General features: G+C 39.4%; 1 protein-coding gene across 1 annotated transcript in view; it reads left to right on the top strand.

The window, feature by feature from the left end:
• The window catches only part of TAFA4 (TAFA chemokine like family member 4), a 230179-nt gene that overhangs the window by 138732 nt on the left and 63605 nt on the right, over nucleotides 1-27842 (top strand). The window lies entirely within an intron of this gene.

Here is a 27842-nt window from a genome sequence, read left to right as displayed (position 1 = left end):
GCTTCTTTCATGTTGCTCATTTGGGCCTTTGCTCTCTGTGGATAGGGTCTCTGACCCATCCTTTAATTATCAGCTTTGATCCCCTTAATGAGGCGTTATCAAAATAGTTCAGGACACTGAATTATTAATTGAATAACTGTAATTAACGATCAAGGAATGGAAGCAAGCAAATGAACTTTGGTCTTCTACTTCCAAATTCGAAATCCTACTCTCAGTAGTTCAGCTCGGGTCTCAGAACTTCTCTGCCCTCTTTTTGAATTGCATCTTCACCCTTACTTTGTTACATATATTAAGTTCAACGTTTGGTGTTTTATAGACCATTCACAGACATCATAGAAAATAAAATCATGTCCTTGCAATTTTAGCATTGCAGTAACTGAAAAGAAAACATAAAAAATAATCCATCATTTTTCTCTCAAACTCTCTCACACACAAATCAATAGAGCAGAATGCTTAGGTCAGCTCAGTGGGGGCATGGGTTGAAATAGGAATCAGGACAATACTTTGGAATATTTAAATATTTATGAGTGCTGTATATCTCACAGAGGACTGAAACAGATTCTTAATGCCACAGTAAAGAAACTGGAGTAAAACCATCAAGTCTCAGCTTGAGAAAAAGTTAGTGACAACTCTTGAAACTGTCACAATCAGAAAAACGGGTATTGGATGCCGCCATATGCTATCGCAATCACTGTCTTTCCTGATTCGCCAGTAGAGCACAAAGAATGGGAATAGGGAAGGGGATCTCTAAAACATGCTGTGTCTGACATTCTCAAGGGAAAGGGACTTTGTCGAAAATCAGTACAGATGACTCTGTTCTGGTGATGTAGGCACTTGGGCTGTGGTGAGAGGAAAATAGAAAGAAATTTGAGTGTGTTTTTGGAAGGCTCTTATTTCACTTCTGGTTAGACAAAAAAGTAGTGTAGAAGGTCTTCCTCACTTGTTACTCCATTCTTCTGGTGGTTTAAAGAGCTATGTTCATTTCTCTTTTCCCTCCTGACATCTCAAATGCAAGAAGGGGTGAGAGGTGGGAAAAAGGTTTTTTTCAGGCTCAGGGTAGGGCCTGGAAGCTATCCATTTTCAATAGGAAAATATTTGTAAAAACTGATAGAATTGACTACATAAAAAGCAAAATCTTTCACATGGCAGAATTCTGTAAACCAATCTAAAACTCAGACTAGAAATCCTATTTACAGCTTATATGTCAGGCAAAATGTTAGTAGCCATACATAATTTTTACAAATCAGGAAGCAAAATATGAACACCTGAAGAGTGAAGTTAATAGACAGTATAATAATTCATAAAAGAAATACTAAAATGACAATGGTTTGCAATTTTTGATAAATAGTTGAGACTCAACAGTCTTTCATGTATCAGTTTGGACAATATTAAAAAGAAAGAACATTTAACAAGGGTTGCAGGGGTGCAGTGATATACTGTACATATTGCATATCAAGAGGCCAAGCGGTATAATACCTCTTGACTCAAGATTTCTACTTAGAGGAATTTAAGGCATCAAAAAGCCAAGTGGCATGAGCAAGAATATGTCACAGAATTGTTCCTAACAGCAAAAATCAGAAATCCTAAATAATTACCAAACGGAGCTATACTTTTGGTTCTGGGCAAGATGCATTCCATTTTACTTCTGCAAATTGCAACAAAAATCCCTGGACAAAACACATAAATCACTTAGCAGAGCACTCAAAGATAGAGGAAGGTCAGACCTGCTAGGCACATTGGGACTCAAAGAACAACCTAACAGTGAGGTCCTGGGTTCCTTTACTTCCTTTGTTTCCCTTTTTCCTCTCGTTCCCTTCTCCCTCATTTGCTTCCTTCCTGTCTCCCTTCCTTCCTTGTGTCCTGTGTGTCCTGACTGAGGCACTGGAGAGGACTTCAACCCAGAAATGCCAAAGAGGTCAGAAAAAAATAGGCCCCCTAAAAAACTTATCTTCTTTTGTGCAAACAGCTGGGAAGGGAGCAGTTCCACAATGCATAGATCTTTAATCCTATCTACCTTTTTTAATAAGTTGATTGATTTATTTTGAGAGAGAGAGTGTGTGTGTGAGAGAGAGTGGGGGAGGGGCAGAGAGACAGGGGGAGAGAGAAGGGTCTCAAGCAGGCTCCACACTGTCAGTGCAGAGCCTGATGCAGGGCTCAAACTTACCAACCACTAGATCATGACCTGAGCTGAAATCAAGAGTCAGGTGCTTAATTGAGCCAGTTAGGTGCCCTATTCCTATCTACCTATCTTGAGTAAGCACCGTACCAATCATGTGCAGCCATACACATCCCCACCCAGGGCTGTGAATACTACAGTTGATGACATTTTGTCATCAACATACAAGTAAAATAGAAGGAAATAGCCCTGCAAAGCCTTTATAGCTAAATTGACATTCGAACCACCACCCACAAGAGTGAGCCAAGACATACATTTTGAATGTAATAGGTTGACCAGCCATCAAAACAAGATTTAAATGGGACCTAGAGTTTGATAACATAATATTCAAAATGTCCAGGATGCAGACCAAAGTTACTCATCACTAATAGGAAAATCTTAACTCAAATAAGAAACTATCATTAGCAGATGCCAACAATGACAAAGTTGCTGCAATTTTCAGACAAGGATTTTCTAGCAAGTGCCATAAAAATGGTCCAAGAGGCAATTATGACACTCTTGAAACAAAAAATAGACTATCTCAACAACAAAATGGAAGATGTAAAGAAGAACTAAATGGAAATTTTATAATTTTTTAATGCTTATTTTTGAGAGAGAGAGAGAGGAGAGAGGGAGGGAGGGCAGGGAGAGAGAGGGACAAAGAGTCCAAAGGAGGCTCCAGGCTCTGAGCTGTCAGCACAGAGCCCAACATGGGGCTTGAACCCATGAATGTTGAGATCATGACCTGAGCCTAAGTTGGATGTTTAACTGACTGAACCACCCAGGCGCCCCAGAACTAAACTGAAATTTTAGAACTGAAAAGTACAGTAAGTGAAATTTTAAAAAAGCTTCCATGGATGGGTTTCATAGCAGAAATGAAATGAGATAGGAAAAAAAAATCAGTAAACACGCAGATAGACCAATCAAAATCACCCGGTCTGAGCCACAGAGAGGAAACAGACTGAAATAAACTGAGCCTCAGGGGCCTGTGATAAAATAATGAGATTTAATAATCATCTCCTCAAAGTCCCACAAGGAGAGGAGAAAGACTATGGTGCTCAAAAAAGTGGCTAAAGACCTCCCAAATTTGGCAAAAGATATAAACCTACAAATTCAAGGATGCATGCACAAACTTAAGTTTTCACTTCTCCGGGATAAAGACCCAGGAATACAGTTCGTGGGTTGTATGGTAAGTGTATGTTTATAAGAAAGATTGCCAAATGTTTTCAGAATTGTGGTACCATTTTACATTCCAACAGCAATGTGTGAGAGATCCTCAACATCCTCACCAGCATTGTACAGGTGATTATTGTTATTCATGGTAGTTATTATCTATAAAGTCACCATGAGCACTAAATTAATGAATACTGAATCATTGTTCCTATAGCTTATACAAGCTTCTGTTCCTGCAGGCCTCTGGTCACATTTTCATCAACCAATCAACAGAGTACCTTATTTTATATGTGTTTCTGTTTAAAGACACCTTACCTAATACAATAATGTTGACTAACATTGAACTCCTGGACAAAAGCCCTAAAACTCATGATGGAACAAAGCTTATTTAACACATGCATTTCTCTAGGGTAAATTGCAGCCTTCTTATGCTTAGAAACACTAGCCAGCACTCAGCACTACCCTTGGAGTCCATCTCAAATGGTGCAGTGACCACAAAAAGCTCAGAATGCAAGAGAATGTGGTGCTAAGGAGACTGCCTGAAGAATCTCATTTACACTATGGGAGCTGAAACAAAAAGGCAGAGTGTCCCTGTATTTAACATCAACTGCAGACATTTGTATTGGATGACCCAAATTTTTATTGCTCTATGTAGGCACATGTCCAAATGACTGTGAAAGCTGAGTATTGATTTTGGGGTTACAAATAAATTTTAGCAAGTAGACAAATTCACAAATAACCCATGAATAAATAAGGACAAATTGTACCACCATCAATATTCTGGTTTCAACACTGTGCATAAGGTACACGTAAACTACTAATTTTCTAACTTCTTGTGAGTCTTAAAATATTTCAAAATAAAACCTTATTGTAAGGAGGTGTGGCTAAATATGTTATCATATCTCGAAGCAATAAAGTATTATAGAACCATTAAAAGAGTACTGATTTATTGTATAATCCCATTCAATTAAAATATACACATAGATCCCATATATAAAATGTTAAGAGGGAGGACATTGTGTAGTTTTAACTTCCTCTTTCTCAATGTTCTGTTTTGAGACAGGTTCGCTAACATGTTTAATCTCCAACTGGGCTCCCTTCAGATATTCCCTTGGCTCCCTTGGTTATTCTAACTTAAACTGAATTATTATTCCACAGCAAGGAAGAGAATCCAGATAGCTAGAAGTGACATCTTGTTTAAGTGTCAAAACTCTCTAAGATGATCACTCTTTCGACTTGATCTCTCATAAAAGTCCCACCAACACAGAGATGTCATCTATCAGAATGTTTGGAGTGTTGTGTAGCCGTTGGAATTCATCTATTGCCTTTCTGTCTGATCCTCCAGATTCTAGGTTTTGATACAAGTCTAAGAAATCTTTGGATCCATTGTACAGAAATTGCTAGAAAAAGAAAGGAAAATGATGTTAACAAGCACCCACAATGACTGAGGCAGATGAACAGAATAAGTCTTAGAAAAAAAATGAAAAGCCACTGTGAATACTCAGAGATGTTAAGTATCAGAGCCTGTCATGTTCCTACCTAACTTTTTTCAGAGGACTGTAATTTGAGTCAATGTTAGTGAATAATAATGTCAGAAACCCCAACTCATTCTCATGGCTTCAAAGGCTTCAAGTACCCCCAGAGAAGGCAATGTAAAAATGAAGCTATATCAGGGTGGTGATACTAAAAATCAAAAGGAAAGAGATTTGGAGCCTAATGCTATAATTAATTTTGTAATTACATAAGACTGTCCAGAACTGGGAATTTGAGTTCTTAGAAAGTAAATAAATTTAAATGAGAATTACTTAACTAAAAATTTGATAAGACACTAATTGATTTTAGTAAAAAGACATTACGCGAAGTATAGTCAGCAAGACTGGTAAAATAAGGAAGTACGTGCCTTGGAGTTTAATGGAACTTCATCCCAATTGCCAAGACGCTGTCTCAGCAGAAAACAGGAGCCCACAGGATGCTATTAGATAGGAAGAGGTTGTTTTCATGGCTAAAAGGAAGAGTAGGCAGGGCCTGGGGCGAAATCTCTTCTGGTTATGCAGCTCTGCATGTGATAACCAAATGCCTGTGGCAAAAAACACAAGATTTCCTTGGCCAGTCCAAGGTTTCTTCAGGTTAGAGAAAGGTATCTCTTCAATCTGGGCCACTTAGTCCAGAAGAACAATGATGAAATTAAGGCCTGAGAGAAGAAGAGGCATATCTTCATTTGGTCTCCAGTGAAGCCACATGTATTTTTCAGTAAGTATCCTCATTCTACTTTGTCACAATCTAACAAAAGAGAATTCCCTTTAAGTTTCTGTCTAAAAAGTTCTCTTTGTCAGAAAGATAGCAAGTATTGTGTTATCACGAGCAATATCAAATCAGTGCTAATGACTGCATTTGGAATAAAATGCAGATAGCAGGAAAGACAAATTATAAAACCAATCTCTATGGTCCCCATGGAGGGACCATAGTGGATGTTGATTTATTGAATCAAAGGAAAGCCTTTGTTGGTAAAAGTGCCTAATGACATAATTAAACCTTTGATCATATGTGATATTTGAGCCCTGCTTTAGTTTTTCACTCAACATGTAAAAGCTATAATAACCCTTTGGTTCACAGTTAAAAAGGGGGAAGAATCAAGAAACAAACAAAAAGTTTTCTTCTGTTTGTTTTTTTTTTTTTTCCTGATCATTGAAAGAGCTGTGGTGTGGTACAGATCAATTGCTAGAGATGCCTCTATACATCAGATGTATTCAAGAGACACATTGATTCAATCGCTCAGAATAATTCAGAGTTCATCTAATGGGAGGTTAAGATACTAAAGCACCTCAGGTTCAATTTTCCTGCAGTTTCATCCTCCAATTGTATCTGAAATTTAGTCGTCCAGACAGTCCCAAGACACTGACAGAGACATGTAGTTAATTTGCCCATTAGAATCTAAGATGCTTTGAAAGGTAGGCAGATCATTCTCAGGAAACTTGACTCTTTAAATAACAGACTTGTTAGCAAAATGGCATGTTGAAAATCTAGGCCCACCAGGGTGAATGGTTCCTCTCAGATTTACTTTTTAAGTGTGTATTTAGAAATAGGACTGGCAGGGATTATTATACAGAGAGATGGTCTCTTGTCTCTTTCACCAAGATCACCCACTGGTTCCATCGGACCTAATTACAGCATAGTGTCAACACCAGGAATCCAACACTGGTACAATGCATATGTGCAGTTTTAGACATAAAATTATTGCATTACCACCCAGATCTCCTTCATGTTACCCTTTTAAGTCACACCCGACCACCCCCACCCACCATTCCTAACCCTTGACCACCACTATTTTCCACCTCTATAAAAAGGCAGCTCAATGCCCTTGAGATCCGTCCAGGTTATACATGTCAATGGCTTGTTCTTTTTAATTGTTGAGTAGTATTCCATGGTATGAATGGACCACAATTAGATTAGCCATTTACCAACTAAGGCATATTTTGATTGTTTCCAGCTTTTAGACATTATAAATAAGGTTGCTATGAACAATTATATACAAATTTTTGGTGTGAACATTAGGTTTTCATTTCTCTGTGACAAATGCCCAGGAGTGCAATTGCTGGGTCTTATGATAAATGTATGTGTTTTTTTTTTTTATTGTTGTTGTTGTTTTTTTAAGAAACTGCCAAATTATTTTTCAAGAGTGGCTCTACCATTTTACATTCCACTAGTAATGTATGCGTGGACTGGTCTTTCAACATCCTCACCAATACTTTACCAGTGTTTGTTTTTAATCAGGAGTTTTGAGAATTTCTTCCATATTGTAGATACAAATCCTTTGTCAGATATGTAGTTTGTACCTATTTTCTCCCAGTCTGTAGCTAGCCTTTTCTGAACTGGTTATTTTGAATTTTTTTTTTTTGTAACTTTTTTAAATTTATTTTTGAGACAGAGAGAGACAGAGCATGAACAGGGGAGGGTGGGCGAGAGGGAGACACAGAATCTGAAACAGGCTCCAGGCTCTGAGCGGTCAGCACAGAGCGCGACGCGGGGCTTGAACTCACGGACCGCGAGATCATGACCTGAGCCGAGGTCGGCTGCTTAACCGACTGAGCCACCCAGGCGCCCCTGAACTGGTTATTTTTAAGAGTAAAAGTTTTCAATTTTAACAAGGTCCAATTTATCAGTTATTTTGTGGATGGTCATGTTTTTAGTATCCTAACAGCCTTTCATTAAGCTGTTGGTCCTAAAGATTTACTCTGTTGTTGTCTTCTGTAAGTTTATCTTTGTTTTTCTTTTTAGGTGTAATTTTTTTTGGTAAATTTTATAGTTTTTCATTTTACACTTAAGCCTATGATCCATTTTCAGTTATCTTTCCTACAAGTGGAGTTTAGGTCAAAGTTCATTCCCACTGCCCCACCCCCCCCATGGATGTCCACTTGCTCCAGCACTATTTGTTGTAAAGACTACATTTTCTCTACTAAATTGCTTTGGTGCTAGGCAGGAAAGAGTATCCAATGGAAAAAATCTCTTTAGCAAAAGTGCTGTGAGAACTGGACAGCAACATGCAGAAGAATGAAACTGGGCCACTTTCTTATACCATACACAAAAATAAACTCAAAATGGATGAAAGACCTAAGTGTAACACAGGAAACCATCAAAACCATAGAGGAGAAAAGTGGCAGCGACCTCTTTGACCTCAGCTGCACTGATTTCTTGCTCAACACATCTCCAAAAGCAAAAATTAACTATTGGGACCTCATCAAAATAAAAAGCTTCTGCACTTCAAAGGAAACAATCAACAAAACTAAAAGGCAACCAATGGAATGGGAAAAGATATTTGCAAATGACCTATCAGATAAAGTGTTAGTATCCTAACTCTATAAAGAACTTACCAAACTCAACATCCAAAAATCAAATAATCCAGTGAAGAGATCCAGGAAGAAGACATGAATAGATAGTTTTCCAAAGAAGACATCCAGATGGCCAACAGACACATGAAAAGATGCTCAATGTCACCCATCATCAGGGAAATACAAATCAAAACCACACTGAGATACCACCTCACAGTGGTCAGAGTGGCTAACATTAACAACTCAGGCAACAACAGATGCTGGTGAGGATGTGGAGAAACGGGAACCCTCTTGCACTGTTGGTGGGAATGCAAACTGGTGCAGCCACTCTGGAAAACACTGTGGAGGTTCCTCAAAAAATTAAAAATAGAACTACCCTATGACCCAGCAATACTACTGCTAGGAATTTAGCCAAAGGATACAGGAGTGTTGATGCATAGGGGCACATGCACCTCAATGTTTATAGCAGCGCTTTCAACAATAGCCAAATTATGGAAAGAGCCTAAATGTCCATCAGCTGATGAATGGATAAAGAAGATGTGGTTTTTATGTACAATGGAATACTATTTGGTAATGAGAAAGAATGAAATCCTGCCATTGCAACCTTGTGGATCAAACTGGAGAGTATCATGCTAAGTGAAATAAGTCAGAGTAAGACAAATACCATGTTTTCACTCATATGTGCATCTTGAGAAACTTAACAGAAGACTATGGGGGAAGGGAGGGGGAAAAATGGTGTCAAACAAAGAGGAAGGCAAAACATAAGACACTCTTAAATATGGGGAAAAACTGAGAATTGATGGGGGGGTGCGGGGGAGAGGGAAAAATGGGTGATGGGCACTGAGGAGGGCACTTGTTGGGATGAACACTGGGTATTGTATGTGATGGATCATGGGAAACCACCCCCAAAACCAAGAACATACTGTATACACTGTATATTACCTAACTTGACAATAAATTCTATTAAAAAAGAAGAAGAAAAATACCCTATAAGCCAGCAATTACACTAATAGGTATTTACCCCAAGATATAACAATACTCATTTGAAGTTTATAACAGTTTTATCAACAGTAGCCAAACTATGGAAAGAGCCCAAATGTCAAATGTCCACCACTTGGTGAATGGATAAACAAGATGTGTCTCATATATGTAAATATATATGGTATATACACACAATGGAATATTACTCAGCCATCAAAAAGAATCACATCTTGCCATTTGCAACGATGTGGATGGAGCTAGAGTATACTATGCTAAGTGAATTAAGTCAGAGAAAGACAAATACCATATGATTTCACTCATGTAGAATGTAAGAAACAAAACAGATGAACATAGGGGAACCAGGAAAAAAACAGAGAAGGAAGCAAACCATAAGAGATTCTATATCTATAACTATAGCAAACAACCTAAGGTTTGATGGAGGGAGGTGGGCGGGGGATGGACTAAATGGGTGATGGGCTAAATGGGTAATGTGTATCAACAAGGGCACTTGCTGGGATGAGCACTGGGTGTTATATGTAAGTGATGAATCACTAAATTGTACTCCTGCAACCAATATGACACTACCTGTTAGCTAACTGGAATTTAAATACAAATCTGAAACAAACAAAATAATACTAAAAAAAAATTGCTTTTGCACTATTGTCAAAAATCACTTGGCCATACTTGTATGAATCTATTTCTGGATTCTCTATCTTGTTTCATTTATCTATGTGTCTATTCCTCCACCAAATATACAGTCATGATTAGTATATAATAAATCTTAAAATTGATAAAGTGACTCCTCTGACTTTATTCTTATTTTTCAGAATTATTTTTAGGTATTTTAGTTCCACTGTCTTTCCATATAAATTTTAGAGTAGTCTTGCTTATATAGAAAAATATAATTGTGCTGCCCGGGTGGCTCAGTTGGTTAAGCATCCAGCTTTGGCTCAGGTCATGATCTTGCAACTTGTGGGTTCTAGTCCCATGTCAGGCTGTGTTGACAGCTCAGAGTCTGGAGCCTGCTTTGGATTCTGTGTCTCCCTCTTTCTCTCCCCTGCTTGCACACTGTCTCTCCTTCAAAAATAAATAAACATTACAAAAATGTTTTTTAATGAAAAATATGATTGCATTAAATCTCTTTATTAATTTATGGCGATTTTACTAAATGGAGACTTCCAATTCATGAACATGAACATGGACTATCTCTACACTTCTTTACATCTTTGAATTTTATTCCATCAGTACTGTGCAATTTTCAGCATGTAAGTCCTACACAGGTTTTGGTAGATCTGCAACTAAGTATTTCATATTTTTGGAATAAATGTAAATAGCATTTATTTTTTAAATTTCATTTTCCATGCGTTTGTTGCTAGTATATATAAATACTTTTCCCTTTTAACTTCAAAGTTCTAGGAGGTTTTTTTTTCTTCTTTTTATAAATTCTTTGGGATGTTTTTTGTATAAAACTTCAGGCCATCTGAAAAAAGTGTGTTTTATTTCTTCCTTTCTGATCATGTGCCTTTTCTTTTCTTTCCTCATTGTGCTAGTTAAAACTTCCAGTACCATGTAGAATAAGAGTGGTGAGAGCAGGCATCCTTGATTTGTTCTTGATCTTAGGGGAGAAGCATTTAGTCTTTTACCATGAAGTAAAATGTTAGCTTCAGGGCTGTTGTAGGTATTGTTTATCCATTTGAAGAAATTCATCTCTATTTCCTTTTTTCTCAGAGTTTTTATCCCAAATAGGTACTGAATGTTGTCAAATGCTTTTTCCTACCTCGAATGATACGATCTTTGTCATTTGTCTTCTTTAGCCCGTTATATAGTGAGTGATATCAATTGATATCTGAATATCATAACTTTGCATCCCTGGAATAAACCTTCCTTGGTCATGGTGTATATTTCTTTTCGTATATTACTCGGTTGTATTTATAAGAATTTTGTTAGTTATTTCTATATTTATATTCATAAGGGATGTTGGTGCACAGTTTTCCTTTTTTGTACGGCCTTTGCCTGGTTTAGTATTAGAATAATAGCAGCTATACAGAATGAATTGGGAAATGCTCCCTCCTCTTCTGTTTTCTGGGAGACACTGTTTACAGTTGGTATTAATTATGCTTTAAATGTTAGACAGACTTCTCTAGTAAAACCATGTGGGCCTTGAGATTTTCTGGTCTATGCACATTGGTGTTGCCAGGTTACTGGTTTCTCCAGCACCCAGTCTGAGACAGAAGTGAGGCAGAAAGCAAGCCCAGGTAATTCAGTATCCAATTGTTCCCTGGATCCTAGGTTTCCTAGTTAGTCTACCTTCTTGTTTCCACCTTTTAGACTTCTGTTATATTTGTTCAGAGATTTTACTTGCACTCAGTGGGAGAAATAATGAAAGGTACATATATTCCATGTTCCCAGAAGTGCAAGTTTCCCAAAGGACTTTAACCTGATGGGTAGCCAAGAGGAAAAATATTTAGGACCAAGGAGAAAAGAGGGGAAATTTTGGTGAACTGTTCTGTCTTGGACATATATGGATAATGATGATTTGTGTCTACTGATGAACAACCTCCTTCACCTCCTTGTTTTGTTTTCTATAGAGCTATAATTCACATACCGTAAAATCTATGCTTTTCAAGTGTACCATTCAGTGAATTATTAGTATATTCAAAAAGTTTTATAGACACCAGCACTGTACAATTTCAAAACAATTTTATCACTCCAGAATGAAATCTCATACCCATTCCTCCCACTCCACATTCCTTTCTCCCCAAAGCCCTTCATTGATCTACTGTCTCTCTCTATTTGCCTATTTGAATATCTCATATATGTGGAATCATGCAATATGTTTTCCTTTGGGTCTGGGTTATCTAACTTAGCATAATTTTTTAGGTTCACCCGTGTTGTAGCATATATCAACACTTTATAGCTGATTGATATTCTATTGTATGCCCAGACCAGATTTTATTTATTCATTCAGTGGTTGATGGGCATTTTGTTTGTTCCTACTTTTTAACTATTAGGAATAACGCTGCTATAAACATTTGTTTATGTGTGTTTTTGTGGAAATATGTTTACAATTCTCTTGGGTATAGATCTAGTAGTAGAACTGCTGGGTCACATAGTAAGTCTATTTTCAACTTTTTGAGAGATTGTCAAAGTGTTTTCCAAAGTGGCTGCATTTTACATTCCGATTGGTGATGTGTGTGGGTTCCAATTTCTCTACATTCTCATTTTCCATTTTAAAAAAAATTACAGTAATCCTAAGGAGTGTTAAGTGTTATCACATCACCTACTGGTATTATTTTCATTTCCCTATTTATTTTTATTTCTCTGTTGACTAATGATGTGATTACCTTTTCACGTGTTTTTTGGCTTTTTGTATAATTTCTTTGGATATGCACCTTTCCAAATCATGGCCTATTTTAAAATTCGATTGTATTTTGGGGCACCTGGGTGGCGCAGTCGGTTAAGCGTCCGACTTCAGCCAGGTCACGATCTCGCGGTCCGTGAGTTCGAGCCCCGCGTCAGGCTCTGGGCTGATGGCTCAGAGCCTGGAGCCTGCTTCCGAGTCTGTGTCTCCCTCTCTCTCTGCCCCTCCCCCATTCATGCTCTGTCTCTCTCTGTCCCAAAAATAAATAAACGTTGAAAAAAAAATTTTTAAATTCGATTGTATTTTATTAATGGAATATAGGAGTTCTTTATATGTTTGGATACCGGATCCTAATCAGATAAATAATTTGCAAATACATTCTCCCATTTTGTAGGTTGTCTTTACGTACTCCTGACAGTGTCCTATGATATATATATATTTTAAAAAATTATTCTTAAGTTAGTGAACATATAGTGTAGTCTTGCCTTCAGGAGTAGAATTCAGTGATTCATCACTTACATCTAACAGCCAGGGCTCATCCCAACAAGTGCCTTCCTTAATGCCCATCACTCATTTTCCCCACCCCCATCAACTGTTTGTTCTCTGTATTTAAGAGACTTTTACGGTTTGCCTCCCTGTTTTTATCTTATTTTTCCTTTCCTTCCACTATGATAGTCTGTTAAGTTTCTCAAATTCTACATGTGAGTGAAATCATGTGATCTGTCTTTCTGTGACTGACTTGTTTTGCTTAGCACAATACCCTCCAGGCCCTTCTACGTTGTTACAAACGGCAAGATTTCATTCTTTTTCATTGTTAATATTCCATTGTACATACATACATACACACATACACCGCATCTTCTTTTTTTTTTTTTTTTAATTTTTTTTTTTTCAACGTTTATTTATTTTTGGGACAGAGAGAGAAAGAGCATGAACGGGGGAGGGGCAGAGAGAGAGGGAGACACAGAATCGGAAACAGGCTCCAGGCTCTGAGCCATCAGCCCAGAGCCTGACGCGGGGCTCGAACTCACGGACCGCGAGATCGTGACCTGGCTGAAGTCGGACGCTTAACCGACTGCGCCACCCAGGCGCCCCACACCGCATCTTCTTAATCCATTCATCAGGTGATGGACATTTGGGCTCTTTCCATACTTTGGCTATTGTGAATGTACTGCTATAAACATTGGGGTGCATGTGCCCCTTTGAATCGGCACTCCTGTATCCTTTGGATAAATTCCTAGTAGTGCAGGTACTGGGTTGTAGGGCAATTCTATTTTTAATTTTTTGAGGAACCTCCATACTACTTTCCAGGGTGGCTACTGCACCAGTGTGCATTCCCACCAACAGTGCAAGAGATTCCCCTTTCTCCACATCCTTGCCAATATCCGTTTTTGTCCGAGGTGTTCATTTTAGCCACTCTGACCCGTGTGAGGTGATATCTCAGTGTGGTTTTGATTTGTATTTCCCTGATGATGAGTGATGCTGAGCATTTTTCATGTGGAAATGCCATCTGGATGTCTTCTTTGGAAAAATGTCTATTCACATCTTTTGCCCATTTCTTCACTGGATTATTTGTTTCCTGGGTGTTGAGTTTGGTAAGTTCTTTATGGATTTTTGATACTAACCCTTTATCTGATATATCATTTGCAAATATTTTCTACCATTCCATTGGTTGCCTTTTAGTTCTGTTGACTGTTTCCTTTGCTGGATGCACAAAATTTTTAATTTTGATCAATTTTATTTTTTCTTTTATTCATTGTGCTTTAGATATCTTGCCTAAGAAACCACTATCTATTCAAAGGTCACTAAAATTTATACTTAAGTGTTAAAAGGTAAATAATTTGGACACTTGAATTTTAGTCTTTGGTACATTTTAAGCTAATTTTTATATATGATGTGAGGTAGACATATTAGGTTGATATGGCTTTTTAATAATTGGCTTAAAACAACAGAAATTCATTATCTCACAGTTTTTGAGTCCAGATGTCTGAAAATTCGTTTCACTGGGCCACAAGCAAGGTGTCAGCAGCATTGTGTTCCCTCGAGAAGGACAAGGGGAAAATGTATTATTACCTCTTCTAGCTTCTGGATTGCTGCTGACATTCCTTGGCTTAGGACTACATCAGTCCATTCTCTACCTTTGTGATCACATGCCTCCAATTCCTCTGTGTGGAGTCTCCGTTTCCTCCTTATAAAGGATACTTCTGATTGCATTGTGGGCCCATCCTGATAATCTGCAATCATCTCCACATCTCAAAATTCTTCATATAATCACATTTGCAAAGACCCTTTTTCCAAATCAAGCAACATTTACAGATCCCAGAGGACGGAAACCGATACCTTTGGGAATCCTAATTCAAACTGTTACACAAGGTGTGCAACCTTTCTTGTTTTTGCTTATGGATATCCAATTGTCTCACCACTTATTTTTGAAAAGTTTGTTCTTTCCCCACTGAATTGCCTTGTCGTAGTTGCTGAAAATAAGTTGACCATAAATTTATGTTTTTTTTCTGGTTCCACAATTCTATTCCATTGATCTGTATGTCTGTCTTTTTTTTTTTTTTAAGGTTTATTTATTTTTGACGGAGAGACAGAACATGAGTGGGGGAGGGGCAGAGAGAGGGAGACACAGAATCTGAAGCAGGCTTCAGGCTCTGAGCTGTCAGCACAGAGCCCGATGCAGGGCTCGAACTCACCTACCGTGAGATGGTGACCTGAGCTGAAGTCGGACGCTCAACCGACTGAGCCACCTGGGTGCCCCTCTCTATGTCTGTCTTTACAGCAACACCACAATGCCTTGATTACTGTAGCTTGGTACGAAGTTTTGAAATTTGCAAATGTGAGTCTCATAATTCTTTTCTTTTTCAAGATAGATTATGGGAGGTCTTTTGTATTTTCTTATGAGTTTTTGGGCCAGCCTACACATTTTTGTACAATAGTCAGCTTCAATTTTGATAGAGAATGCATGGGATCAGTATATCAATTTGGAGAGCATTGGTATGTGTTAACAATATTAAGTCTCTCAATGATATTGTGTAGTTTTCAGTGTAAAAACCTTATACTACTTTTGTTACATTTACTGCTAAGTATTCATTTTGATACAGTTGAAAATGTAATTGTTTTAACTTTTTATTTCTCATGACTGAAGTATAGAAGTACAATTGACTTTTTAATCATGATCATGTAACCTGAAACCTTCATTAATTTATTAGCTTTAATACTTTATTTTGGTGGATGTCTTAAAATTTTCATTATACAAGAGCATGCTACCTGACAATAGAGGTAATTTTACTTCCTTCTTTTCAATCTGGTTACATTTTATTTTTATTTTCTTGCCTAATTACTCTGGCTAAAATCTCTAAGACATTGTTGAATAGAAGTGGCAAAAGTAGGCATGTACATCTTGTTCCTGATCTTAGTGAAAAATCTTTCATAGTTTTAACATTGAGTATGTGTTAGTTATGGATTTTTCTTTTTCTTTTTTTTTTTTTTTTTTAATTTTTTTTTTTTTCAACGTTTATTTATTTTTGGGACAGAGAGAGACAGAGCATGAACGGGGGAGGGGCAGAGAGAGAGGCAGACACAGAATCGGAAACAGGCTCCAGGCTCCGAGCCATCAGCCCAGAGCCTGACGCGGGGCTCGAACTCCCGGACCGCGAGATCGTGACCTGGCTGAAGTCGGACGCTTAACCGACTGCGCCACCCAGGCGCCCCCTTTTTCTTTTTTTTTTTAACGTTTATTTATTTTTGCGACAGAGAGAGACAAAGCATGAACGGGGGAGGGACAGAGAGAGAGGGAGACACAGAATCGGAAGCAGGCTCCAGGCTCTGACCCATCAACCCAGAGCCTGACGCGGGGCTCGAACTCACGGACCGCGAGATCGTGACCTGAGCTGAAGTCGGACGCTTAACCGACTGAGCCACCCAGGCGCCCCAAGTTATGGATTTTTCAAGTGTGTCCTTAAATAGGTTGAGGAAGTTTCCTTCTATTTTTAGTATGTTATTAATTTTTTGATCATGAATTGATGTTGGACTTTATCAAGTGCTTTCTCTTTTTATATTCAGATAATCATGTGTTTTTGTCATTTCTTCTATTAATGTGGTGAATTACAATGATTCTCATATGCTATACCAATCTTGCATTCCTGGAATGAATCTTTCTGGGTCATCATATGTAACTGTTTTTACATATTGGTGGATTTGGGTGGTTAAAGCTTTTAAGAGATTTTTCCATCAATACTCTTAAGAGACTTTGATCTGTAGTTTTAATTTCCTGTGATATTTTTGCTTAATTTGGGTATCAGGATAATTCTCACCTGATAGAAGGAGTTGGGAAGTGTTTCCTTCTTTCCTATTTATGGGAAGATTTTAAGAAGTTTTAGTGTTAATTATTCTTAATCCTTTGATAGTATTCACCAGTGAAGTCATTTGCATCTTGGCGTTTTATAGTCCAAAGTGCTCCTGAATACTACATCTCTTTGCTTGTTATAGACCTAATGAGGTCTATATTCTATTTTTTCTTCAGTTAATTCCCCTGAAATGTTTCTTTCCAGGAATTTTTCTATATAATGTAAGTTATCTAATACATTGGCATATAAAAGTTCATAATATTCTGTTCTAATTCTTTTTATTTCCATAAAGTTCATAGTAATGTTCCTTCCTTTTGTGATAATTTTTAAGTCTTTTTTTTCTTGGTCAGTTTAAAGATTTATCAACTTTGTTGACTTTCCAAAGAATTAACTTTTAGTTTTATTGATTTCCTCTATTTTTTTTTCCTACTGTCTATTTCATTTGTTTTGGCTCTCATATTTATTGTTTCCTTTCCTCTGGTTGCATAAAGCTTAGTTTGTTCTTTTTTTCATATCTTAAGGTATAAGTTTAGCTTACTAATTTGAGATTTTTTTTTAACGTTTATTTATTTTTGAGACAGAGACAGAGCATGAATAGGGGAGGGTCAGAGAGAGGGAGACACAGAATCCGAAGCAGGCTCCAGGCTCCGAGTGTCAGCACAGAGCCGGACGCGGGGCTCGAACTCACGGACTGCGAGATCATGACCTGAGACGAAGTCGGCTGCTTAACCGACTGAGCCACCCAGGGGCCCCGAGATTTTTTTTTAACATAGGTGTTTACAGCTAATAATTTTCCTCTAATCACTCTGTTAGTTGAACCAAGTTTTGGTATGCTTTGCTTTCATTTTCATTCACCTCAAACTAGTTTCCAATTTCCCTTGTGGTTTCATCTCTGATCTCTGAGTTATTTAGAAGCATGCTTCTTAATATCCACATTTCCCGCCCCCCCCCCCAAAATTTCCTTCTGCTAATGATTTGTAATTTCTTTCAGTTGCAGTTAGGGAACATGGCTTATGTGATTTCAATTCTTTTAACATTTTCAAGACTTATTTTATTGCCTAGCATATAATCTACACTGGAGGTGTCTTCATGTACACTTTAAGTGTATTCTGTTGTTGGGTAGAGTGTTCTATAGATGTCTATTAGTTTGGTTGATTCATAGTGTTGTTCCATTCTTCTATTTCCTTGTTCAGCTTCTAGTTGTTTTCTCCATTATTGAAAGTAGGGTATTTAAGTCTCCAACTATTGTTGTTGAATTATATTTGGTCCTTCAATTCGCCAATTTTGGCTTAATATATTTTGGGACTCTCTTGTTAGGTGCACCTGCCTCCTGTTGACACACTTCCTATGTGAATTGACTCTTTTGGGGCTCAAGTATAGATAAAGCAATATTCTAAATATATTTCGTATGTAACAAAAGTAATTGAATAACGAATGTTCTCGATCGGTGGCCAGAAAACATTTTCAGTAAAGGGCCAAACACTGTTTTAGGTTTCTGCAGGACATACAGTCTCTGTCACAACTACTCAATGCTGCTTTCGAAGTGAGAAAGCAGCCACAGAAAACATGAAAGCAAATGAATGTGACTATGTTCCAGTGAAACTTTATTCACAAACAGTCAGTGGACTGGACCACGTTTACCAACCCCGGCCCAGATGATTGCTTTTTGGAAGTGTGATTTATTAACAGGGTATGTTTATCAATACTATTCTCTGTACCCTTTTGGACTATTTCCTCTGCATAATTCCAGCACATAATTTGATTTTATGCACTTTACTCAGAGAACATAATTGACCAACTTGTAATGAGTTTATTTGCAAGAAACAATTCTTCCTTCTTTAATGTCTTCACTTCTGAAACGTGGATATGAAAATGCATTCCTGTGTTTGTTTGTTTGTTTTACCAGCCATGTCTACATTAGTAGCATGTTGAATATTGACATTTGATATATAATCAATCTGAGACAACATAATATTCTCATCCTATATTCTCCATCCTTATGCGTGGATTTGAATGAGTTGCATCTGTGTTCAGAGCAAACCCCTGCAAATCAAGTACAAAAGAGCAAACTGAGGTATATCCTATTTAGCTGAGAAGGCATGAAAATTTGTGTTTGAAAATATTTGGCAAGTATTGAGATTTCAAGATTCCAAGGATACTCCAGGGGTTTCAGAGATGCAGGGCAGGGAAACTGTGCCCATTCCAACATACAGGTGTGACAACAGGAAAATTGAGTGCTAATTGATTACTTGCTGCTCAGCGGCATGAAGCAGAGTCCAAATGAATAAATAATCAAATCCCAGCTATAAAGTAATGGAATGATAGATTGCTCAGGAAGGCTCTGTTACCAAGACATGTTAGAGCTGCAAGAATACCTTTATACTGTGGGAGGAAACAAGAGACATGATGCACGGTATTTATCACTCCATGATTATCCCATAGAGGGTTTTTTTTCCCCAGGAGGCTTTGAGTTGCTGCCACAAACTTCATCAGTGAAAGGGGACAGAGGGGGAAGTTATCTTGGTTTAACAGACTTGGAAATGATGGCCCACAATGGCTTAGTGACATGCCAGTGAGCTTCTTCGCTTCGGCTCTGGAACCCCTCCTGGGATGAAACCTGGACAGCATCCCAAGCTGCCAGCCTTCAACTGCATTACAGCAACAAGTACTTATCTGGCTTTGGCTGTGTCTGGTGAGGAGGATAAGAGGATAATTGTTGTTGCAAGCTTCTCTGGCGCCTGGTCCAGTGGTAAGGGTTTGACACATGTTATCTCATTTATTCCTCACGGATGATGCCACGTAGTGATTTAAATGACCCTTATTCTAAAGATGAAGAAACTAAATCTGAGCGCAGAGAACTCGACATATGTCAACGTCGTCTCTCTGATTCCCAAACTCTCTTTAAGCACTTTCTGTAGTTTCTTCGGGCAACACACCTGTTCTTGTTTGCTTGGCAGCTACACCGTGTGCTAAATGGTAGTGATGTCATTCTGGCGTTCTGAGCAGTCTCTTGTGAATCTGCGCAGGCTAAATTAGTCTGTCAGAAGTGAATAGGTGATCAAGTGAAGTTGCCCCAAAATGATAGACCCACATGAATGAACTGGTTCTTGGGAGGCAATAGCCGCCTACTTCTTGCCCCCTTTGCCCTTACCTACAGGCAACTGTAGTGGGAGGTGCTGGGGGGCTAAACGCTGTGTAGGTGCCCCCCCTCCACCCCAAGATTTCTGCTCCCTGGTGAACACACCCTGTGTAATTCTCTTCCCTTGTGTATCAACAGGCCCTGTGACTATGACAGGACATCGCTCCTATGATTAAATCGTCTACCAAAAAAAAAGAAAAGGAAACAAACCACCAGAGACTCTTAAGGATAGAGAACAAATTGAGGGTTGATGGAGGAGAGGTGGGTGGGCGACGGGCTAGATGGGGGATGGATATCAAGGCAGGCGCTTGTTGGGATGAGCACTAGGTGTTGTATGTAAATGATGAATCACTGAATTCTACTTCTGAAACCAATATTACACTGTATATTAACTAAAATTTAATTTAAACAATTTAAAAATAGATTACATGTCAGGTAAAGACATTTTGCAGATGTAATTAAGACTCCAATTCTATTGGTTATGAATTAATCCAAAGGGAGATTATCCTGGGTGGGCCTGACTTAATTAGGTACAAGAGTGGACTGTTTTGAAGAGATTTATTCTCAAGCTCACCTTGAAGAAACAAGACGGCACTTTGTGAGAGGGCCACATAGCAAGGACTGCAGGCATTCAGAATCACCCCCAGCTAACATCTAGTAAGAAAATGGGGATCTCAGTTCTACAATTACAAAGAACTGAATTTTGCTAACAACCACATGAGGTTGCAAGAGGACTCCGATTTCTAGAAGATACAGACTGGCCAACACGTGAATTGCAGTTTTGTTACACCGTGAGCAGGGGCCTCAGTTAAGCCATGCAGGGACTCTTGACTCACTAGAACTGAGATCATAAATGAGCGTTGTTTAAAACCCTATGTTTCCATCTTTTTTTGCTACATAGCAACAGATAACTAATCCAGAATCCTTTCTCGAGGAGGGATTTCTTAGGATTCCCTAGGGAAAGTCCCACTGTCTGTTCTCTGCAAGCTGGAGAACCAGAAAGCCAATGGTGTTATTTAGTCTGTGACTTTCAGAGCCCAAAGCGATGGTGCAAGGCAGAAGATCAAGGTGTTAGCTCAAACAGAAAGCAGTCTGCTCTTCCTCCACTTCTTTGTTCTATTCAGTTCCTTTAACAGATTGGATGATGCCCACCCATAGTGGTGAGGGCAATCTTTATTCATTCTACTGATTCAAGTGCTAACGTGTCCTGGAAACGTCAAAGACACACCCAGAAATGTATTACCTGCTATCTGGACGTCCTTTAGCCCAGTAAGATTGACAAATAAAATTAACCAACACAATGGGCTTTCCCACTTCTTTTCTCTTGTCCCTCTCTACACCCACTGTCCAAAGAGCAGCTCAAGTGACCTTTCAAAACTGTACAGCAGATCATGTCTTTCCTTGCAGGAAACTCCTTAATGTCTTTCCTCCTGACAAAAGTCTTCTCTAAACTACCTCAGCCTACAACACCGTGTATGACATGCCCTTGCTCTTTCCACGTTCACGGTGCCATTTCCTCCCTAGGCTTACACTCCAGCCTCACAAGCCTTCCTTCACTTCTGAGAGGGTACCACCAACCACTTTTTAAATCTAGAGCCTTCACACATGCTGTGTCTGACATTCTTCACCACACTCCGAAGAACTTTATACTCATTGCTCAGGTTACTTTTTCAAAGAAGACCTTCCTCCTACCCTATATAAATTACAAGTATTTATTTACAATTAGTTATTCTGTCCCAAGGACATGTAACTGTGTATTTGTGTATTTTTAATCATCTCCATCCTCCCTGCCTCATTAAATTGTAAACTCCATGAGGGCAAGGCACATATGGATTTCATTTTGCACTGAATATCCAGATTGCTAAACACCGGTGCTATGCAATTCATTAGAGCTACTCACTGATAGTTTTTTTCTCTCTTCCAAAGAGCTCGAGGGGGAATAGCTCTTTGGGGTCCCTGGAAGCTAGAGGCGAACATGGGACTTACTTTGGCTGATTGAATGCAAAAGGGCATGATGATTATTACTTCTGAGTAGAAGAATCAAAGGACTACTATATAAGTGTCCATGTTTCTCCCACTCCTACCCACACATGATATTCTGGACCTGTATTCTATACTACAGTGACCAGTGGCCAAATGTGGCTATTAAAATTTAAATTCATTGAAAGCAAATAAAAGCACAAATTTAGTTCCTTGGTCACATTCACCACATTTCAAATATTCATGTGCAACCTGTGAGTAGTGGGTACCATTTTGGCAGTGCTGACATTGACCATTTCCTTCACCATATAAAGATCTACTGGACAGAGCTGCTGTAGATGTTGGAGACTCTGTGCCTCTAACTGAAGAAAGTATGAAGCACAGCCTTCAGCCACCTAAGATACACGTATTATACGAGTGTAAAATAACCTGTGTTATCAGCAACTTGTATTGCAGGTTTGTTTCTGCAGCTTGTTTTCCCAGCCTATCCTAACTGCTAAAAGTCATCACTAAGTACTTGCTAAGTAGCTTAATGATTGAATGTCATCTGAGGTAAGTGGCTAAAGAAGGGGGATGGAAGAGCTTTGAAGAGTAGTGAACAGCACTGGCAAACGTTTAAACCTGAGAAGTAACCAGATCTCTGGGGCAGTATGGTTTATGCGATGAAGCTTCAGACAAGGGAGAGACCAGGAGAGAAGCAGTAAAAACTAAGAATTGGTACACAAAACATGAGAAGGTCAACGGTAGATGCCAAACTTGCATCTGACCCTTAGAGCCACTGAACAGTTAAAATCTACAGAACCTATAACTTGAGCCCATGACTGATATTGCCTTGCCAATTTAACCACCATAGTATGGCACCTTCACAAACCACCACATCCTTCAAATGGAGATGACAAACCTACTTCAGAACATCATCAGTGATTTGCTGAGGAGAACATGTGTAAAGAACCTGGATGATGAGTGGTACCCAGGAGGATGTCCTTTTGGTTATAGAATTGTGGCTTCAGCCCACAGCTGAAGAAGAGTGGAGAAATACAGGATGTTCCAAAGTCAGAATGAAGAGGGCAGCTACTTTCCTGGAGCACTTGCTCAAGGGTGCCATTAACTAGCCCCATCTCCCCCACTCAGCCATGTCATCGCATTAAGAGAAGTACAGTAGGAAGAGCTACTGCCTCTATTTCTCCCAGTGGGTGACTGGTGAGAGGTACCTCCTCTCCTTGGAGTCAGCAGTCCTCCAGGAAAGTCACTTCTAAAGCTTGTGAGTGACTGAACTACTTTGCTCATGGGGTGGGGACAGGTTGGAGACAGGAGATTCTTTCTCAAGGTTGGCGAGACTCAGGATTGGACACAACGGGGCAAAAGGGAGAAAAGATAAGAATAACATTCAAAAACAACCAGGACTGAATCTCGGTACAATCCTAAAGACACCACTGGATCAAGTGAAAAATAAGACAAAACAAACAAACAAAAACACCTAAAAGTTGTGGAATTGGGCTGAGATGCTAAGGATGATGCTAAGGAGATGCTCTGGGAAAGAGCGGGGGCAATTTTACACATGCCTCTTTTTTTTTTTAATTTTTTTTTTCAACGTCTATTTATTTTTGGGACAGAGAGAGACAGAGCATGAACGGGGGAGGGGCAGAGAGAGAAGGAGACACAGAATCGGAAACAGGCTCCAGGCTCCAAGCCATCAGCCCAGAGCCTGACGCGGGGGCTCGAACTCACGGACCGCGAGATCGTGACCTGGCTGAAGTCGGATGCTTAACCGACTGCGCCACCCAGGCGCCCCAACACATGCCTCTTTAAAAAAATTTTTTTTAATGTTTATTCATTTGAGAGAGAGAGAGAGAGAGAGCGCATGAGCAGGGGAGGGGCAGAGAGAGAGGGAGACACAGAATCTGAAGCAGGCCCCGGGCTCTGAGCTGTCAGCGCAGAGCCCAATGCAGGGCTTGAACCCGTGAAATGAGAGATTATGACCAGAGCCGAAGCCAGACGCTCAAGTGACTGAGCCTCCCAGGTGCCCCAATATGCTTCTTGAAGTCTATTATTAGAAAAGTTTTTCCCTAAAAGTTATTCTAATAATTTGAGATGCTTCAATGAGCCAATTATACGAGGATGATGCTGGGGACATAGCAAGCCCTTGATGATCTTTCCAGGTGTGACAGCTGGTGAGATGTTTTTAAAAATTGGCTCTTGAAGGCTCTTCACTTCTATCCCTTAAGCTCTGAGTTGATGAAACATAAAGTTATCATTAAAAGAAAGTGTGGGGATACAATCTGATATTCTTAGAGTATTGCTAGTTTTATAATTAATTCATGGATGAGAGAGCCATTATCCGATAGCATCCAGAAATGGGGAAATTATTCGTTTCAGACAAGCACCCTGGTCCTGTTATAATTTTTGATTAAAATGAAAACTTACCAAGTTTTATTCTTCAAAATGTGATAGCTTCATGGGCAATTGCAATCAGCTAGTTCCATTGTTGGGTTTCTAATTCCAGGGCTTATAATAATATTTTTTTTTTTTTTGGAGTCAAACATGACATAATGCTCGAACTCCTGGAGCTAGCAAAGACGATAAAATGTTTTTGCCGCAGCAGGTGCTCTGCAAAATCCTTTATTAAAAAGGGCTGCCACACACAGGCTCTGAGTGTGATGGATTGTACAGAAATTAAGAGTGACATACTATGAATTTACAACATCAAAAATTTCCCCTAATTAAAGCAATGGGAATGGCCCCCAAACAGAATTTGGCTGGAGCTGGACGAGAATGATTATATTCCCCCAGGAGTCCAGAAGAAGGATTCTTGACCCACTGTCCTCACAACAACTTAGTACTTGAATTAAGCTATAAGCTGATGGTAAAAGGCAACTGACGTTATTTCACCAAAAGCCTTTCTTTTCTGCTGTACTTTGACTTCTATGTCCAGCATGTGATGCGGACATTTCCTTTAAAAAAAAAAAATGTGTGCAATTAGACTTGGTAATGTAGCTGTCCTGTTGACAGAGTAAACCCTCCTGACAGTACGAGCGTTCTACTTCCAGACATCAGGAGGGCTCACAGAGTCGTTCAAACTGTGACAGAGTGTCTTGGCAGTGACTGAGGAAAGCTTGACAAGCGGTAGCTACTAACAAGTCCATGATTGCCGGGGAAGGTGTTGAGTGACTTTTCTTTACCTGCACGTTCGTTCTCGTTCATTCTCGCACAGAGGGAAAGGAAGGTATGTGTACGTCTCCTGCAGGAGGTATTTAATGAGCCACAACTATGACACAAAAACAGACGAATACCGTGTCTTTCCCAGCCTTTGGAAGAGGAAGGATAGGTGGCCAGGATCGTGTCTGGAACAGAGCTTTTCAGAAATAATAATGTACCCACACAGATAATGGACTCTGGCTCTAAACGAGCTCGCTTCTCCCCGGATGTATATTCATCTCCTAATTGTCAGGTAGGTGTTTCCCATACTGATCCAGACAGGGACACCCTAGTGTTTCCTTCATCCAGCAGATTTTATGGCTTTTTTCCCCCCCTTTAGAACTCTGAGGAGGACATGAATAGCGACACACATATTCTCTCTCTCCCTCCCTCTCCATCTCCCTCTCTCTCTCTCTCCCCTGTCATACATTATTTCCATATGTTACCATAAACATACACAAAGGACTTCAATTTCTCACTGTTTCTTAAATACATCCGTATTTCTCATCCCGATAAATCATTTATTTTAATAACTTTTCTTCACTGGTGTGAAAAAGCATTATTATTATTATTATTTAATGTTTATTTATCTTTGAGGGAGATAAAGAGTGTGAGCGGGAGAGGGGCAGAGACAGAAGGAGACACAGAATCTGAAGCAGGCTCTATGCTCTGAGTTGTCAGCACAGAGCCCGATGTGGGGCTTGAACTCATGAACCACGAGATCATGACCTGAGACGAAGTCAGCCGTTCATCTGACTGGGCCACCCAGGTGCCCCAAAGCATTATTTTTAATAGTTTGGACTTCAGCTCCAAGCAGCTCCATGGTTTCTCCTGGCTGGGTAGTGTTGGGCAAGTTACCTAACTAACTCTCTTTTGCAAACGGAGGTTGTTAATAGTATCTATTCTCCAAGAGTTGTTCTGAAGAAGAAATGAAATTATGCATGTATATCCAGCATATGGAGTGCACCCACTAAATGTTAGCTATGAATATTTACCACCATTATAATTATTATCAACGAACTGAGACCTAAAAATCACTCGAGCTGGTAAAAAATTGCATTTGCAGAAGTTGAAACTGGTAATAAATTACAAAACCATTTCAGGAAGGCAAGGAGAGGCCTCTGCCTTTATTCATATACTCCTATTTTCATTATTCTCAGTGTCAGACATGGGTGATGTCAGAAAGAGGGTAAGAAAAATGTAAGGACAGGCAAGGGGGAAGAAGTGAAAAAGTGAGAAATTGAAATGGAGGGAAATTCCAGAATGTGGAGAATATGAAAGATGTAATGGTACCTAATTCTAAGACGGCATTTTTCTCTCTTTTCCACAAACCAGCAGCTTCTCTGACTGTTTCACTTATTTTAATGAAGCCCCATATTCCAGCTCACATGCGTTTGAAATCTTCTCTAAATACTTTCCTAACCCGATGATTTTAATGGTGTCAGGGCCAGATCAAAAATAGCCTCACTATCAAAATCGCATCTACCCGCTAGTCTATTCTATCCAAACCACGGTGACTTAGAATCCACGGTCCCAGGATGGCAAATAGACTTCAACTCAGATACCATCTCCCACCGAGTGGTTATGGCCACTTGCATGGCTGTGTTGAAACGATTTCTGAGTCTATGTCTGGCTACAGCAGCAAAGAAGGGCACAACTCATGTCTGCCTCAAGCATGGGAGTGGGGAGTGGAGGCAAGATGCTCATGTATTAGCCCCTCTTGTGATCTTTAGCATCGTATCATTACCTTAATTGGTTATGAATCTTATCCTTCCTTGAATTCACTCATATGTGCCATCATTTCACCTATCCCTTATTTTTTTTTTTTTTTAGGAATTCAGAAAACAGGAGGTCTTTTTTTCCCCTCTTAAGAGTTCCACATGAATGCTTTGCATGCTGCAAATACTTGGTAATTATATGTTGACTGATTGACACCCGGGAGCAGAAATTAAGGTGTTTGAGTGAGTACAGGCAACCACACAACAACAGCTCTTCCTTTCTGCTGGCATTTTTTTTTCCCCTAAGCACCCAGACTGTAACACCTTACAAGCTCCCTTGGTGCTTTTGAAAGCAAGATACAAATACGCTGTACGTGGAAAGGAAGACGTGCCTGCCACGGTCTGCAGGATTAGTCTCTGCAACACAGAATTACTGAATCCGTAAAGTTCAGTATCATTTTCTCCGTCCTGCACGCCGTTGGGAATGGCAGGCTACAGAAAGCAGATCTCTTGAAAGGGAACGCACATCCACTCATCTCCACAGGAACCACAGTGAAAAGGGTGTTCAAAGCTAGGGCACACAGCTTAGGTTTGGCAAGAATCACGGCTAGCTTGGAGAGCAAGCGCCTACTCACAGTGGTGCCGTTTAGCTTCTCCCGTTCCCCATTGAGCCTCTCAATGGGTTCAAGAAAAAGCCACAATGAACCGACCACGGCAGGGACGTGCTGTCAGCAAGTCAGAATAATTATGGCACCTTTCAGGCTGTCAAGATGTAGGCGCAAGAGACAGTCTTTATATTTGAGTTCACAAAGTGAGGGTGTGTAGGTACACACGCACACACATAATAACAGGTACACATGGATCAGCTCAACCACTGCGATTTCTCGGGAAATTGATCTAGCTAGATCAAGCCAGAGAGATACGTGCTGTCTTGTGCATCACAGAATGCTGAGTGCATCCCTGGC

This window comes from Lynx rufus, unplaced genomic scaffold (genome assembly GCF_022079265.1).
Source record: "Lynx rufus isolate CCGP_SWC_20201006 ecotype Redwood Valley unplaced genomic scaffold, mLynRuf1.p SCAF_4, whole genome shotgun sequence".
Taxonomy (NCBI): domain Eukaryota; kingdom Metazoa; phylum Chordata; class Mammalia; order Carnivora; family Felidae; genus Lynx; species Lynx rufus.
This window is presented reverse-complemented; position numbering and strand designations above follow the sequence as displayed.